Below are 17,675 nucleotides of genomic sequence, written 5' to 3' on the forward strand. Positions count from 1 at the left end.
CTCTCCATAGCGAAAACACAGTTTCAGCGGAAATTCTTGTCCCTGGGATGACACTTCATGCATATTCCTTTAAGGGGCCTTTTCACAGATTTGTGCATGAATTGAAGTTGGCATTAAATTCTCTTTATTGATAAATGTAAATATTGGATCTAAAAAGCTCCAGTAAACACACGAATACAATTAAAGAAAGAAAAAAGTAACCCTCAACTCGGCTCAAACCACTGACCCCTAGAGTAAAACTTACGCTAAGACCACTCGGCCATCCGTGCTCATACAATTAGTGATGTATTTTATACTGTATATAAGCAATCATCGTATAACAAAATATAACGACAACAACAGAACTCTCAAAATTATTCAATCATTTCGCGTTGCAACGCTTTATACTTTCCAGGTTTTTAAATCGTCAAAATATGCATATAGTAATGAAAATTTTAGTGCATGGTAAAATTTAAGTATTACAGTTTCCTGGCGAATATCATAACAACAATGAAAATTTGCGAATCTGAAACATTTTTGTTTAATGTTCTAAGTTTACCATAAAGTAAAAAGGTGCCTTTTAAACCCCGTTTTTTAATCAAACCGGCTCATTTCATTAAATAATTTGTGTTTGTTTCTCTTTCAGCCTTCGGTGTTTGTTAACATTCCTGCGGTTATTTTACCGTCAATGGCCGAGTCAGTGACGTCTAAAACATTACGTTATACTCTCACAGTATCGGACCTAGGCGGTATCACTCTGGATCAGCAGACGATTTATTTCATAAATCAATCTCTGGGTTAATGGTCGCCATCTTTCGAACTACTTTAAAAAGTACAACAACAACAATAACAGTAGAAGACAAGTTTAATTGCGAAAAGTTTTAAAATTGAGTACATGTGTCACGGTTGTTGAGTGGAATAGTGTTATTTTCAACTGTGTACGAAGCATGTGAACTGGTAGTGGAATAACCGAATTGTTGGTGGAAATGGAATTTAGAAATATATCTAATAATTCATCATCGTGTAGAATAATCATCAGCATCATTTCTGTGGAACATTGCACTATTCAAAATACAAGTGTTTCATAGATTTGGTGCTTTTGACATAGTTCACTAACCATCAAGACTGAAATGATTCATGCACACAGGTAAAGTAAATAATTGAATTTGTGCAGAATGTTTATTTTTTACAAATTATTATTTAATTTGACCAATTTATTTTAGATTGATTGCACTGAAACTCAAAGTCTAAAGCTTAGTAAGACACTTAAGCCAGTTTTCTGAGAAGAAACAATACTTGTTCAGAGTATAGCAGGCTCATGCGGCCTCTGGTTTATTAATTTGGCCTCGGCCTTTAACCTGGGTCGCTTTGATTTCTGGTGTTTAGCCCCCATATCAACAAGGCTCTCGACCCTATATGTAGTTATTCATATTGTTTAAAGATTTTGAGAACCCTCACTCGGTGCCAGTGGGGATAAAACAGGGACCTTCTTATGGCTAGATGAATGCATCAAATATGCCAGCAACACTTTATAATCAATAACTTTATATAGAGTATATTTGTTGGATCCGGTGGATTATCGATTTTAATTCACGAGTGATCATAGAAAAGAATATTTTCACGAGTGGCGCAGCCACGAGTGAAAATATATATTTTCTATGATCACGAGTGAATTAAAGTCGATAATCGACCGAATCCAACAAATTTTCTTTTTATTTAATGCATTTTTCACAGTTTATATACATTGTTCAAGAGTTTAACTAAAGAATTTTGCTGGGATAATGACGTCATTTCGTCAAAAAAATGACGTCATTTCACACTAAACAATGAAAATTATCGATAATTGTCACTGATAATTTTCACTGTTTGAAACAGTGAAATTATCAGTTTTAATTCACTGATATTTCTCTATAAACCACCGGAAAGCATTAAATAAAATTGATGATTGTGTTCTTTTAAGTACATTACTAATTTACCAAAACAATGTGAAACACATTTTTATGCCCCCAAAGGAGGGCATATAGTGATCGCACTGTCCGTCTGTCTATCCGTCACACTTTGCATTTAGGTTTCGAAAAAATGCTCATAACTTCTATGTCGCTTCAGATGTAACATTCATATTTGGTATGCATGTGTATATGGACAAGGCCTTCCCATACACACACAAATTTTGACCCCTTTGACCTTGAACTTAGGGTCAGCTTTTAGGTTTTGAAAAATGCTCATAACTTCTATTAAAGCGTTTATCGGGGGCGTATGTCATCCTACAGAGACAGCTCTTGTTTTTGCTACTGTCCTCTGCACAAACCATGATATATCTGCATATATGCATCCAACCAAATCAGTAAAACTATTTGTCACTTAATTACAGTAAACTTATTGCATGTTAACTTTTCACCAATATATATATACGTGTATATATAATTATATATAACAGATCTTGAAAAAAACTCACATCAAACTTCAAATTGTTTTAGTAAATTATAGGCTTTAATTGGTATTGTGACATTGACACCACTCATGCATGCGACTATACCATTATACAACTATGGAGCACATTATTTATGAGAAATTCCAAAACATCAACATATCGTCTCAGATTTAAGGCAGATAATCTAGTGCTTTTTTGCTGCCATTTTTACTATTACACATTTTTTCATTTTATGTTATGATGCATTGATCTTGTTTCTAAATTAACCAAGCAATCATGTTAAACTTTTGAAGAAAGATGTTGTCTGATAAATATAGAAAATATAATCACTACAAAGTGAACAAAATTCAGTTGAATACTGTGACCAACAAAGATTTGCCAAAGAGCAATTCAGATCATGATTTAAATTAAATACAAGTAATATGAAAGTCTGCCTATTGGATCCCAGTTAAGACTTATTTGTCAAATCTGCACATTAATTTTCCTTTAGCCATGTAGAATTGGGGACTAAATACCATCAAGTCATGTAAAAAGGAGCAGGGTATAGCACGCTGTTATTGATCTCTTGAGCTTTCACATGAATTTTACGGGTTATTTTCATACAACAAATGATATTATGTAGTGTAATGATAAAGCATTATGAGCACAAATTATATCTCTTACTAGTGGTGCAAAAATCATTTAAGTGTCACATTTCAAAAGAAAATTTATATAAAAAGGTATTACTAATTGTTAAAACGTTATAAAAGGTTATTTCAATTCACTAAAGCATTTAATTACAAGAACAAGTGCATTTTATGTCCATTACAATACATGTTACAGTATTGGCATTGTATTAATCTGCATTTGATGTGCATTTAATACACTTAAAAATGCAGACAAGACACACTTCTAACAGAAACAAATGTATTTTTTTCTGCATTTTTCCAGCATTAATACTCTTCAAGTGTATTTTTTATCATCCCAAATACACTTTACCAGGAAAAAAGTATGTTAAAATGCATTTTTAGTTTGTTTTAAGTATATTTTCAAATGCATTAAGACACTCTTTTCTTTTGCAAAAAATGTTGAACAAAAACTTGAAAATATTTAATATACTAAAGTGTAGTAATAATTAAAGTTTTGTATGAGCATCAAAAACGGTGTCAAATTCATACCAGTGCCTATTTAGTAGCAGTAGGCCTTATATGGTCTACTTGTGGTAGAAATAATGCATTTTGTATAATACAACATACATAAATTAAAAAATATAGCTGCCCATACAGTTCAATACAATGTTCAATTAACTACACTATGCAAAGTTGAAATATGACATCAAGCTTGGAATAATCTTTTCAATAATGAATAATATGCTGTTTTAATTTATAAGTGAAATAAACACTTGCATATAAAAACTGATTTTAAATCAAAACTACATGTAAATGTTTAATTTGATTTTTAGCTCCACTGGCTAAAGGTCCTGTGTCCATCGTGCATCCATGCATAAACTTTTCCTTTAAACATCTTCTCCTAAACTACTGGTCCAATTCTGATGAAATTTCTTAGGAATGTTCCTGGGGTGTACCTCTTTCAAATTTGTTCAAATTATGCCCCTGGGGTCAAATTTGACTCTGCCCTGGGGGTCACAAAATTGAAAATTTGCTTAAATAAGGCCTATTTTGTGAAAACTTTCAAAATCTCCCGTCCATTACCATTGGGCCTAGGGCTATCAAATTTGGTATGTAGAGACATCTAATAGTCCTCTACCAAATTTGTTCAAATTATACCCCTGGGGTCAAATTTGACCCTGCCCCGGGGGTCACAAAATTGAACATATGCTTATATAGGGTATATTTTGTGAAAACTTTACAAATCTTCTCGTCCATAACCATTGGGACTAGGGCTACCAAATTTGGTATGTAGTGGCATCTTATAGTCCTATACCAAGTTTGTTCAAATTATGCCCCTGGGGTCAAGTTTGACCCTGCCCCGAGGGTCACAAAATTGAACATATGCTTATATAAGGCCTATTTTGTGAAAACTTCAAAAAATTTCTTGTCACTAACAATCCGGCCAAGGGCTATCAAATCTGGTATATAGTGACATCTAATAGTCCTCCACCAAATTTGTTCAAATTTAATCCCTAGGGTCAAATTTGACCCTGCCCCAGGGGTCACAAAATTGAACATATGCTTATATAATGCCTATTTTGTGATAACTTAAAAAAAATCTAGTCCATAACCATAAGGCCTAGGGCTACACAATTTGGTATGTAGTGACATTGTATAGTCCTCTACTTAGTTTGTTCAAATTATGCCCCAGGGTTCAAATTTGACCCTGCCCCGGGGGCCACAAAATCAATTATATGCTTATATAGTGCCTATTTTGTGAAAATTTTAAAACTCTTCTTGTCCTTAACCATAAGGCATAGGGCTACTAAATTTGGTATGTAGTGACATGTTATAGTTCTCTACCAAGTTTGTTCAAATTATGCCCCTTGGGTCAAATTTGACCCTGCCCGGGGTCACAAAACTGAACATACGCTTATATGGGGCCTATTTTTTGAAAACTTTAAAAATCTTGTTGTCCATAACCATTGGGCCTAGGGCTACCAAATTTGGTATGTAGTGACATCTAATAAACCTCTACCAAATTTGTTCAAAAAATGCCTCTTGGGTCAACTTTGACCCTGCCCCGGGGGGTCACAAAATTGAATAAATGCTTTTAAAGCGCCTATTTTGTGAAATCTTTAAAAATCTTCTTGTCGAAAACCATTTGGACTATGGCTACCAAATTTGGTATGCAGTAACATCTTTTAGTCCTCTACCAAGTTTGTTCAAATTATGCCCTGTGGGTCAAATTTGATCCTGACCCGCATGTCACAAAATTTAACATTATATACGCTTATATCTTGCTTTTTTTTGTGAAAACTTTAAAAATATTCTTGTCCTTAACTCTAGGACCTAGGGCTACCACATTTTGTATGTAGTGAGATATAGTAGTCCTCTACAAAGTTTTTTCAAATTATGCCCCTGGGGTTAAATTTGACCCAGCCCAGAAGGTCACAAAAGTGTACATGTGCTTAAATAGGGCCTATATTTAAGTATTTGCACATGCAGAGAAATTTGTTTCAGCCTTTTTTCAGCAGTGGAGTGATACAGGGCCATCATGGCCCTCTTGTTTAAATACTCAAAAAATGAAACCGTGTTCATGCTTGCATGAACACAGTTTATAAATGCTGTCAGAATTATAAAATATGCAATTACTATAAATACAAATGCCAGGGAAAAGTGCTTTTTGTACTAAAAAATTCCAATGAATATTACAATAATACATTCTGAATACTTTAGTATGTAATTAACAGTTTTTGTCTGAGAAAATCACTAAATTTTATATATTTATTCAAATTCACATAAATCATATTTCAAAAACACATCATTACTTCAAATCCTTTCACACAATACTGAAAAAAGCACAGTTTCTGATTGTTATTGATTCTTTATTAATTTATACATGTACCATTTTTTAATCTTGATGCATCCTCAATTGTATAATGCACATATTAATCTGTTTTAACAATTACAATATAAAGATTAAGGCTGACTCAGTAAAATAATAATCCATGATTTCTGCAGTACTTGCAGACAAAATAGGAATACTGCTGTGATATTATCTATCTATCTAATGGGATATTAATTTTGCTTCAATAGAAAAAAATCAAAGCATACACATGTATAAAATGTGTATGTATATGAGTTAAACTTAAATTGATTGACCATCGATAAAAAGATATTATAATATATGTATGCATATATATATATCCTTGTTAAACTAAAAATTAAATATGTATGTTTCTATTACATCATTTAGGACTTTTATTTTCAGACAAAGTAGAGTGAAGCTTAAAACAGTATCCAATTGTAACAGTCAATTTTTGGAAAATCAACCTTATAATTATTTTCTGTGTTGGCCAATGTCATAATTGGTATAAAATGTATATTGAACTGGAAGTTTTCTTTATTTTAAATGATAACATTTGCTTGGTCAGCCATAATTGTCACAATCAAGTGGTCTTTTTACACTGTAGTTTTCTCACTGACTATGGGTTTGTTCCGAGAATGAGCCACACAAAGTATCGTTGGGGAGATGAGTTGTCAATTTTATGTTTATCAGTCTTTCATAATCCAGTATACCTGTAAAAAGGGAATTTGTAACTAATAATCACACAATATACACAATTAAAATTGTTTGCAATTAGATTTATTTAGTACTGCACATTAATCATTTTCCAAAAATATGTAGCAACATTACATTATATAATGCTGCAATACTAAAGTAATTTACTAATTAAAGGTCGCTGATGTGTAATGGATGTGGTGTCCACCTAATGATCTGGAGGTCACTGGTTTGATCCCCAGTGTGGGAGCATTCTTAAGAAATCTCCAAGAGACACCCAAGTACTGGTTCTAGGCCAAGGAAACCAACTCAAGAGCATTTCACATACATGTACGTAGTTAGTACTTTAAATTTAATCGAACTAAAAATGGGTTAAAACTAACAACTGAAACCTTTATTAATACATTTTATTTTGAATCAAGCAAATGTGCAAATTCATTTAAAATAATGAGTAAAATTTAAAAATTCTACTTTAAAGTAATCATGATAATTTAGATCATTTTCAGAATATTTAATGATGATAATGATACAATTATATATTCCCTAAATGATAAAAATAAAACATGTAATGTTAATTTATGAAAAAACCGTTTTAATTTTATCAATATCATGGTAATTACAACTAGATACAGGCAATTAGATCAGAAACGTGCATTAATTATATTAACCCATTCATGCCTAGCGTCCTGAAAAAAGGACATTGCAAACAGCGTAGACCCAGATGAGACGCCGCATAATGCGGCGTCTCATCTGGGTCTGCGCTGTTTGCTTAAAGAAATTTCTGTAAGAAATATTCTAAATATAGAAATAAATATACCAGACACCCCTACTTTTGGAAATAAATTGATCCAATTTAGAAGGATGGGAGAGTCCACTGGGCATAAATGGGTTAATGAACAACCCACACATTTGTAGTGATTTATGGTCACTATTTGATTAACGTTCTATACATAACCTGTCATAAAGGGTATTTTTTAGCCAGTACTACAATCGGCAATATAGTCTGTATTGCATACATATTCCAACGTCTATTATCGATACGCTTCCTCAAACTGAACAAATATTTAATGTTTACATCGCAAAACGTAATGCATCCAGTTTCACTTTCGGTTTGGTTGGTTTTGTAAACACCGTAATTTCATCTTAAAAATTGGATGATAGGGTGATTAAATAATAATGGAAAAGTAAATCACTTGGATAATAGGTCAAAATGCAACACAAATGAACGTTAATAGTGCTCTTAATATCAAAGTTTCGGTAAAAAGTTTGGCGCTAGTTCAACGCGCATCGTATACAGCCTCATAACAATAGACTGACAACCTTTTGGGTAGTAAAGTAGTAATACAAGGCAATATGGCGACCGTTAGCCACGAGGCCTATCTTACGGAGGAATCCGAGATAGCCGATGTATCACGATTGAGGCGGTATGTGTAACTTTGTAGGATTTTAACCCATTTATGCCTAGCGTCTAGATAAAAGGCCTTGGCAAACAGCGTAGATCAGATAAGACGCCGCATGATACGGCGTATCATCGGGGTCTGCGCTGTTTGCTTAAAGGAATTTATGTAAGAAATATTATAAAAATAGAAATAAATATACTAGACATCCCTAATTATGGAAATAAATTGATCAAATTTAGAAGGATGGGAGAGTCTAATAGGCGTAAATGGGTTAATTTCACAAACCATTTGCCTTGTGTGGAAATATAGATCCATTCATCGTCGAAATATGCCTTATGTTATAATCTCGGATTTAAGAATTTTAAAGTGACATTATGGGCATATTTCACTGTTGAATTGAGCTGAAACGAATTAACAGGTCAAAAGAGTAAGTTAAAAAATGTGGTTACTGACCAATTATCTGCAACTCATCTTGCTACCGGTTTTTTATAAAAATATATTTTATATTATATATTTTACGTGACCCACCCAGTCCTGTAAGCCGAAATGATCCGTAAACAAAATGGTGTCTTTGTGTCGTATAAACAAATCTGCACTAAAACTAAATTTAGGTTCACATTGTACATGAGTGATCAGTTGTCAAACGAAAGTACGGTTGATATTCAAATGCATTATTTTTCTCTTTCCGGGATATTGTTTTAGTATGTTGATGCTGCATTAACTAATATAAGTGTATATGAAGTGGAAACACCATCAAATAAAGAACGGTTGCGATAGACACCTATAAACTGTTAGATGCCCATAATATCACTTTAAGAATTGATTGGATAAAACTATTGATATTTATATAATAATGTCATTGTTTAAACGACGTCGAGCTTGTGGTTTAGGATTTCTAACTTTATTTGAGTCGCGCTCTGCAAAAATGGGCTTTAATGCATGTGCGTAAAGTGTCGTCCCAGATTAGCATTAGCAGTCCGAACAGGCTAATAATAGACGACGCTATCCCCCTAAACTTGATTTTTGCTAAATAGAGACTTTCTTGAAACGAAAAATATCATAAAAGCGAAAAGTTTCGTCCCATATTAGCCGTGTGTGAACTGCACAGGGTAATCAGGGACGACACTTTACGCACATGCATTAAACCCCTTTTTCACAGAGCACGGCCCATATACTTTTAATTTATTCAATTGTAAGGCCAAACAAATTTGATCAAATTGAACATCGTATTAAAAATAATAATTATTGCGCCTTCATGGTTCATTTAGCCCCGCATCCATTTTTTTAAAGCAGAGTTGATTTCTATTATTTTCAATTTGGTAAAGCCTACACATTTTACCACACATACTGTTTAGTTTTCTTAAAACGGATTATAATACAAAATGACAACATCTAATAAGCTGAATGCGTTTATTAGATGATCAGCAAATACACAATGACTTTTATTATTTTGCACGTTGCGCTCACCTCTGATGATATCGCAAATTAAAAACTATTTTATTCTGTATGTATATGGCGCTCGATCGCTCACATGTTTCGGAAGATTATTCCGTCATACAGTTGCTCAATGCATTGTTACCAAACCAAATACGTTCTCTGTTACCAGCCAAAGTGTGCTATTTTAATTTGCTATAACATTTTCTTCGGATTGTTTTCTTCAAATTAAGTTTTAACAAAATGTTGTTTATGTGTAAAAAGATAATTGCGTCAATAGAACATCACGCTTTGTCAACAAAACAAAACGCCTCAAGTGAGGATTTGTTAATTTTGGTATTCAAGGGTATAACTATGTTCAAGGAGCTTTTTTCTGTTTATTTTCAGTTCCACCATAAAACTTGAGCGATACTGCACTTGCCGTGGGCATTCTACCTTTGGAGCAAAGTACTGTGACACCGCCGAATACCCGTACGTGACGTCATCATTTACGTCATTGTTTACATTAAGGGCATTTGTTCAATTTGGTGGATTATCGATTTTAATTCACGAGTGATCATTACAAATATTTTTTTTACGATAACGAGTCAATTAAAATCAATTTCCACCGAATGCAACCAATTTTCTTTTCACTTTATGCTTTTTACAAATGATAATATTTGTATAAAACAAACACGCTTTTTTGTAAAAAGTAGTTCCGGTAAAACAATGTAAAAGTCACTAAGATTTGATTGTCAGCGTGTGTTGATCTTATAATGTTAATCAAACGCGATTTAAACGATACATTAAATAATGGGGTGTGTATGTTTATTTAGTATAGTTTTGTGCATATTTTATAACTTACGAGAGTACTTTAGAGTACCTGAGATACTTTTAAATAAGACTTGAGCCGACAACGACCAATTTAGCAATATTTACATCTTCATGCAGAGTACCTGGTGTACGCCCACAATCCAGGCGGATTCGATTTCGAAAAAATTTCCAGAGCCGTGAACGTCGAGATCACGTGCGGCGACTCCTTGTCCACCGTCAAAAAGACGCTGATTGTGAACATAATCAATACGGTACGTCAAGGGCCTCTTTTCCATCGCTGCAGACAAAAAGGAGTGTACATGTTAATGGGGCCTTTTCACGTTTTGGCAATTTGGCAAAGTTGTTTTAGATTCGCATATTTTCGTTTTAATTATGATATGTGTCAGGAAACAGTAAAACTGAACATTTACCATGCTCTAAAATATCCATTATATGCATCTTTTGACGATTTAAAAACCTGAAAATTATCAAACGTTGCAATGCGAAATGATTTAATAATTTGGAGAGTTTTGTTGTCGTTTAATTATGTTAAACTACTAAGTTTGCTTATATTAAGTATAAAATACATCCTTCATGCATACTTGGCAGGATGGCCGAGCGATGTAATTGTTTTTTACTCCAGGACTACAGGTGTCACTTGTTCAAGCCCTGCTTAGGGTCACTTTTTTCTTTTTATGCCCCCCTTCGAAGAAGAGGGGGTATATTGCTTTGCTCATGTCGGTTTGTCGGTCTGTCTGTCGGTCGGTCCGTCCACAAGGTGGTTGTCATATGATTACTCAAGAACGCTTGGGCCTAGGATCATGAAACTTCATAGGTAAATTGATCATGACTCGCAGATGACCCCTATTGATTTTTAGGTCACTAGGTCAAAGGTCAAGGTCACGGTGACCCGAAATAGTAAAATGTTTTTTGAATTATAACTCAAGAATGCATACGCGGCGAACAGGGCAAACTCTGAACAATATTACTGAAGCAACTGGTCTGCAATCCTAAATCTATAATTATCAGTCCAATGAAACATCATCCTTTTAGTAAAATACAGTGGATCAGTAAAAATATTATCAGAATATGAGATTTTTTGTATATTGTGTATATTAAATATTGTGTTAATGTTTAATTTTGTTGATTAATATAAATATAAGCTGGACACGGGAGGTAATACACTATTATATCTTTCTTATATACAGGGGAAACAAATGTACTAAATTTAAATTTCATGTTTTATAAATAGAGGAAATTTGTTCATGTCAGTGTGAGATCATTTGTTTTTTTTTTTAAACATCATGTAATAAATTACCACACCCCACATTAAACCCCCCTCTCATCCCCACCCCCCACCCCCCACTCCCCCTACCTCCCCACCCCCCTACCCCCCTATCACCCCCATGTTTGTTTTAAACATCTAATAAATAATCCCACCCCACATTATACCCGCCTGTCACTCCCCCTTACCCCCCCCTAACCCCCTATCCACCATTTTTTTAAAACATCCAATAAATTACACACCCCACATTATACCCCCCTCTCACTCACCCCTACCACCCCAATACCTTCCCCACTCCCCCAATTTTTGGTAAACATCTTATAAATTACCCCACCTTACATTATTTGCCCCTCTCACACCCAAAACCCCCACTCCCCCTACCCCCACCCCCCACCCCCCACCCCCACCCTCCCCTCAATTTTTTTTTAAACAGCTTATAAATTACCCCACCCCACATTATTACACCCCTCTCAACCCCCACCCCGCTACCCCCACCCCCAATTGTTTTTAAACATCTAATAATTACCACAACCCACATTATACCCCCTCGCACTCCCCCTTATCCCCCTACCCCCCATCCCCCACCCCCCAATTTGTTTTTAAACATCTAATAAATTACCACACCCCACATTATTACCCCCTCTCAATCCCCACCCCCCTACCACCCCCCATCCGCCCCAATTTTTTTAAACATCTATAAATTACCAACGCCCCACAAGTATACCCTCCTTTCATCCCCCTACCCCCACCCCCCAACTACCCCCACCCTCCCAGATTTTTTTAAACATCTAATAAATTACCACACCCCATATTATACCTCCCTCTCACTCCCCCTACCCCCAACCCCCCTCAATTTATTTTTTTATATCTAATAAATAACCCCACCCCACATTATTACCCCATCTCATCCCCCCACCCCCACCCTCCCCCACCCCCCCCCCCACAATTTTTTTTAAACATCTTATTAATTACCACACCCCACATTATAACCCCCCTCTCACTCCCCCTTGATCATGACTGGCAGATGGCCCCTATTGATTTTCAGGTCACTAGGCAGGTTTTTTTTTGGCCCGATTTTATATGTTCCCAATGTCTTATGCGTATTTTATCTTAATTTTAATTCATTTACATTTAACAAAGTATTTTATGATTTGTGTTCTTTTAATTTATTTTTAATTATTATAAAGTGTTATATGAAATTTAGTATTTCCCTAATTAGTGGACTTTTCTTGTGGAAAAAAAGGCTAATGAATAAATTTTCCCAATTTCATGAAAATGCAGATAAAATTCCCAATTCCAAAGCCATGGGCTATCTTCCCAAAAAGTGGGAAAAAAACCTGCTAGGTCAAAGGTCAAGGTCACAGTGACTCGAAATAGTACCATGGTTCCCGGATAATAACTTACATTAGGTCAAAGGTCAAGGTCACAGTGACAAAAAACGTATTCACACAATGGCTGCCACTACAACTGATAGCCCATATGGGGGGCATGCATGTTTTACAAACAGCCCTTGTTTCTTTGTAAGTTTCATTCTTTATTTTTTTACTGGAGCTTTAGAGATCCAATGATTACATTTATCAATATAAATCATTTAATCACAAACTTTAAAATTTGCCAAAGTCTGTGAAAATGTCCCTTTAAAGCCTTTCAAAATGTGTTAAATGCTAGGCTGAAATTGTAAGTCGGGTAAGATATTAAACGCATTTCCATTGGTGAATATTTTAACTGAGGTGTGACTATATTGCAAGGAAGTGTTAATGTTTGTCAATAAATGCTTTTTTTTTCAATGATTTGAACGCGGTTGCACTATTCGTAAATAATTATTATTTAAATAAAAATAATCTACCTGAACCAACACATCTTCTTTGTGAACCTCGATCTGGGTAAACGGGTTTGATGCATGTGCAATAAGTGTCGTCCCAGATTAGCCTGTGCAATAAGTGTCGTCCCAGATTAGCCTGTGCACTCGCACAATAAGTGTCGTCCCAGATTAGCCTGTGCACTCGCACATGTGCAATAAGTGTCGTCCCAGATTAGCCTGTGCACTCGCACAGGCTTATTCAGGACAACACTTTCCGCTTTAACAGAGTTTTGTGTTTAAATGAGGTCTACTATGAAAAAAATCCAACTTATGAAACAAGTTGTCACCGATGAGCCTGTGCGGACTGCACAGGCTTATCGGGGACGAAGCTTTACAGGACTTTCATTTAGGAGAGAAACCTTCAAACGAAAGCTTCCATAAATGTTAAAGCGGAAAGTGTCGTACCTTATAAGCCTGTGCGCGTATGCATTTAGCCCCGTTTTGATATATTTCCGTAGGCACCGGTGATCACTTACCCAGGAGGCTCCAGTGACGTCGCTGAGGACGTTAGCGGAACGTTGACGTTAAAGACGTTGGATTTCGTAACTTTCGATAAGTCTGACGCCACCTGTTCAATGACGAGCGCTGACAGGGGACCATTCGCCGTCACTGGTTAGTACATAATCTCTCGTATTATTGTAAAGTCATTTTTATTTGTGGGGTATTAATTTTCCTTGATTTCATGGGTCGACCCATTTACGAATTTAACACAAATAAATCGGAAAATGACCGACGCAATTTCCTCGTTTGTTTCCCCAAAAATCATAATTCCACGAATTGCGCGTTTATGGTATTTTTGTTTTGTTAAAAGGAAGCCTCTTTAGCAAAAATCCAGTTCAGGTGGACAGTCAGTGTCGTCCCCGATTAGCCTGTGGGAACTGCATAGGCTGATCTGAGATGACGCTTTAGCACGTGCATTAAGTCCAGTTTTCGCAAAATGAGACATATATAAGCTCACGCACAGACGTCTTTTAGGCAACCAAATCGTGAAGATGGCTGGAGCTCTGGACTTTGAGACAAAGGCGACGTATAATCTTGACGTCACGTGCACTGACGGCCTTCTTCAAACCACGGATACTTGCGTTGTCAAAGTCCAAAACGTCGTGAGTAACGTTGATATTAACGTCTTGAGTAACGTTGATATTTACGTCGTGAGTAACGTTGATATTTACGTCGTGAGTAACGTTGATATTTACGTCGCGATTAATGTTGAAAAAGCGTAAAGTTGATATTTAAGTCGTGAGTAACGGTTATATTTACGTCGTGAGAAGCGTTGATATGTACGTTGTCAGTTACGTTGATATTTACGTCGTGAGTTACGTTGATATTTACGTCGTGGGTAACGTTGATATTTACGTCGTGGGAAACGTTGATATTTACGTCGTGAGTAACGTTGATATTTACGTCGTGAGTAACGTTGATATTTACGTCGTGAGTAACATTGATATTTATGTCTTGAGTAGCGTTGATATTTACGTCGCGAGTAACGTTGATATTTGCGTCCTTACGAGTGCGCCTTTGCGAGAAAAGTAGTTTGAACGCATGCGCGTAAAATGTTGTCCCGGATTAGCATGAGCCTGTGCACGAACGACACTTTAAGCAAATACATTAAGTCCAGTTTCAAAACGAAACCCAATTTATACTGTATCATTTAAGGGTCCAGAGATAACGAGTTTACCGACGGCGTCAACTGTGGACGAGTGGCAGACTGCGGAAAAGCAACTCACGACGTTGACGTTAACGGAGGACGCGGCTGACTGCGTTCAGACGTCACCGACGTATTACGAGTTTAACGTCTAATACGAGCCCACCACATAAGCTATCTAAACAGTATATACCTATTGATTTTGGCTCTACTGCATTAAACGCCTCAGGCTAATTTAAACGCTATAGAGTTTGTCTTCTGCGTAACTTGGTGTCTCTGGGACTGGGGATCAAAAGAAAGATTCCACAGTGGTATTCGAACCCATGACCTCCTAGTCGCTAGGCGGACACGATATACATTACGCCACGTCAATCTTTACATACAGGATTGGCCCACATTTTTCTTCTATCTTCAGAAATATTGATGAACATCATTTAAGTATAAACAGTATATTTATGTTGTCAGTTTACGTTATAAGTACTACCTTTCAGTAATTATCATATTCTTGCATCTAGTGACGTCATTTAAGTTCTACTTATTTAAACACCTTCCTTATGAAGCCATATCCACTATTTTCAGTATTTATAATATTAAAATCGCCAAAAGACAAAATTGAAGTATTTTTATAGAACAGAATAGGACAGTTTATTTGATGTAAGCATCAGTAACTTGCATGTACAAAAACAAACATGCGTTTGCAGATAATATAAAACATACATCAGTTTGAAGACATGCCAGTAAAAATATACAATAAATAAACATGTTTTCTTGAGAATGTCCCATATTTAGGACGTCATTACGACTGCACGATTTCTTTCAGTATGGGTGATCTACTACGTCAGCGAGGCGGTGGCGGGGCGGTCGCTTAGCTACGACACGAACCCCTCCTATAACCTGCACATTCAGTGCAGCGACGCCGCGGGGGTCAAAGGGGCGGAGAAGATTTTCACCGTCCATATTAACGATAACAAAGCGCCGACGATCGACAACCTTAGCAGTAAGCCGAACAACATATGCTTGATTAAGGACGCCTTGCGATAATTCTTTAGCGTTATTTTGATACTTTTAAAATAAATTATAGTATTGCTTACATAGTATTATATCAACTTTGATCCATCTTTGTATTGCGCAATATGTCTTTTTGTTTGCCAAACGACGTTACTTTACTGTATAACGTTGACGTCACTTTTTGTGTTTATGCTTCGAATCATACTACTGATGAAAGCTATGGCCGAAACATGATTTATGTGAAAGATATAAAAAAAACGTGTTTGTTTAAATAAAAACGTGTTTATAAAATTTATTGATTTAATAAAATTCCTCAAGTCTCCCGCTATAACGTCTTACGCTTTGTTTTAATTAAAATCTTTTAAACAGCTTTGTGTGCCTTATAAGATATGGTAGTCACGTGACAAAAAAGATGGTGACGTCCATGCCGAAACAGGTATTTTTCGCCGTTTTATACCCGTTAATACTTGTATTAATTGTTTAAATGCCGCTCACTTTCCTACCATATGAGCAAGAGAGCTGGAGCTGTAATTTTGTGACCCGCTAAGACATTTCGCAGCGTAAAGTCGATGTATAGCGCGAATATTAATACGTTATACACGCTTATCCATTTCTTGCCGATATGGCTGGAAAGTGAGGGACATTTAAACAATTAACAAAAGTAATTAATGGTACATCTATAATCTTTCATCAAAGGCGACACTAGACACACGAAGTGATACACGATATTTTGCGCGACAGTCTCGGTGACGCACGATATATTTAACACGATATATCGCGTTTGTGTAGGTAGTCCAGAAGTCAATATATCGTGTTAAATATATCGTGCGTCGCCGCGACTGTCGCGCGAACTATCGTACGTCGCCGCGACTGTCGCGAAAAATATATTGCGTCGCCGCGACTGTCGCGAAAAATATGTTACGTTGCCGAGACTGTCGCGAAAAATATCGTGCGTCGCCGCGACTGTCGCGAAAAATATCGTGCATCGCTTCGTGTATCGTGTTCAAAGGGCGACACTAAACACACGAAGCGATTCACGATATTTTGCGCGTCAGTCACGGCGACGCACAATATATGTACTGTTCAACGGATTCCGTAGTATATGACATCGTAAATTACATGTCTCGGCATGAACGTCGCCATCATGTTTGTCACGTGATTATCCCTCTGCCTATATGACTAACATTTTATATTTGTACAAGCAAAATATTTTAAAATTTCTTACAACAAATTCTTTAAGAAATTTACATATCAAACACATAAGATTTCCCCAATGAGCTTTGTTTATTTTAACCATGAGATTTCCTGTTTTACATAGTTTTACAGACATTGTCTTTAATGATCCTCGCTCTAGAAAGTGTCTCAATGCATGTGCGTTAAGTGTTTTCCGGAAAAGCCTGTGCAGTCCGCACAGCTTTATAAGGGACGACACTTTGCGCTGGCACCGGATTTGAAATTCTTTAAACGAAAAACACAATAACAGCGGAAAGTGTCGTCCTTGATTAGCCTGTGTGAAGGACTAGTTTTATAGAATCAACCTATTTTGGATCACGATGCCATTGAGTTGCTTTAAGAATCTTCAAACTTTTTTTATTAAGTGCTGTCTTCAAACGATTTACCTGTCGTCATAGGGTCGCCTATTACAAAACTAAGCCTCGTCGCAAAAGACTTCAGCGCTACCGACA

The 17,675-nt window shown here is 36.0% G+C and overlaps 2 long non-coding RNA genes across 3 annotated transcripts; one reads left to right on the forward strand and one right to left on the reverse strand.

Moving 5' to 3' along the window:
• Nucleotides 1-652: 652 nt before the first annotated feature.
• LOC127864025 (uncharacterized) lies at nucleotides 653-17,675 on the forward strand. Of its 2 annotated transcripts, XR_008041390.1 has the most exons (8): nucleotides 653-728; nucleotides 9,787-9,870; nucleotides 10,330-10,463; nucleotides 13,796-13,949; nucleotides 14,313-14,440; nucleotides 14,994-15,167; nucleotides 15,803-15,979; nucleotides 17,622-17,675. It is a non-coding gene; the product is annotated as an uncharacterized LOC127864025 (long non-coding RNA). The 2 variants fall into 2 exon arrangements; XR_008041389.1 differs by lacking the exon at nucleotides 17,622-17,675 and having other exon boundaries at nucleotides 657-728; nucleotides 15,803-16,626.
• Nucleotides 6,387-7,604, reverse strand: LOC127864033 (uncharacterized). The gene is made up of 2 exons (XR_008041392.1): nucleotides 7,521-7,604; nucleotides 6,387-6,582 (listed from the first exon to the last, which is right to left on the reverse strand). It is a non-coding gene; the product is annotated as an uncharacterized LOC127864033 (long non-coding RNA).

This window comes from Dreissena polymorpha, chromosome 1 (assembly GCF_020536995.1).
Source record: "Dreissena polymorpha isolate Duluth1 chromosome 1, UMN_Dpol_1.0, whole genome shotgun sequence".
NCBI lineage: Eukaryota > Metazoa > Mollusca > Bivalvia > Myida > Dreissenidae > Dreissena > Dreissena polymorpha.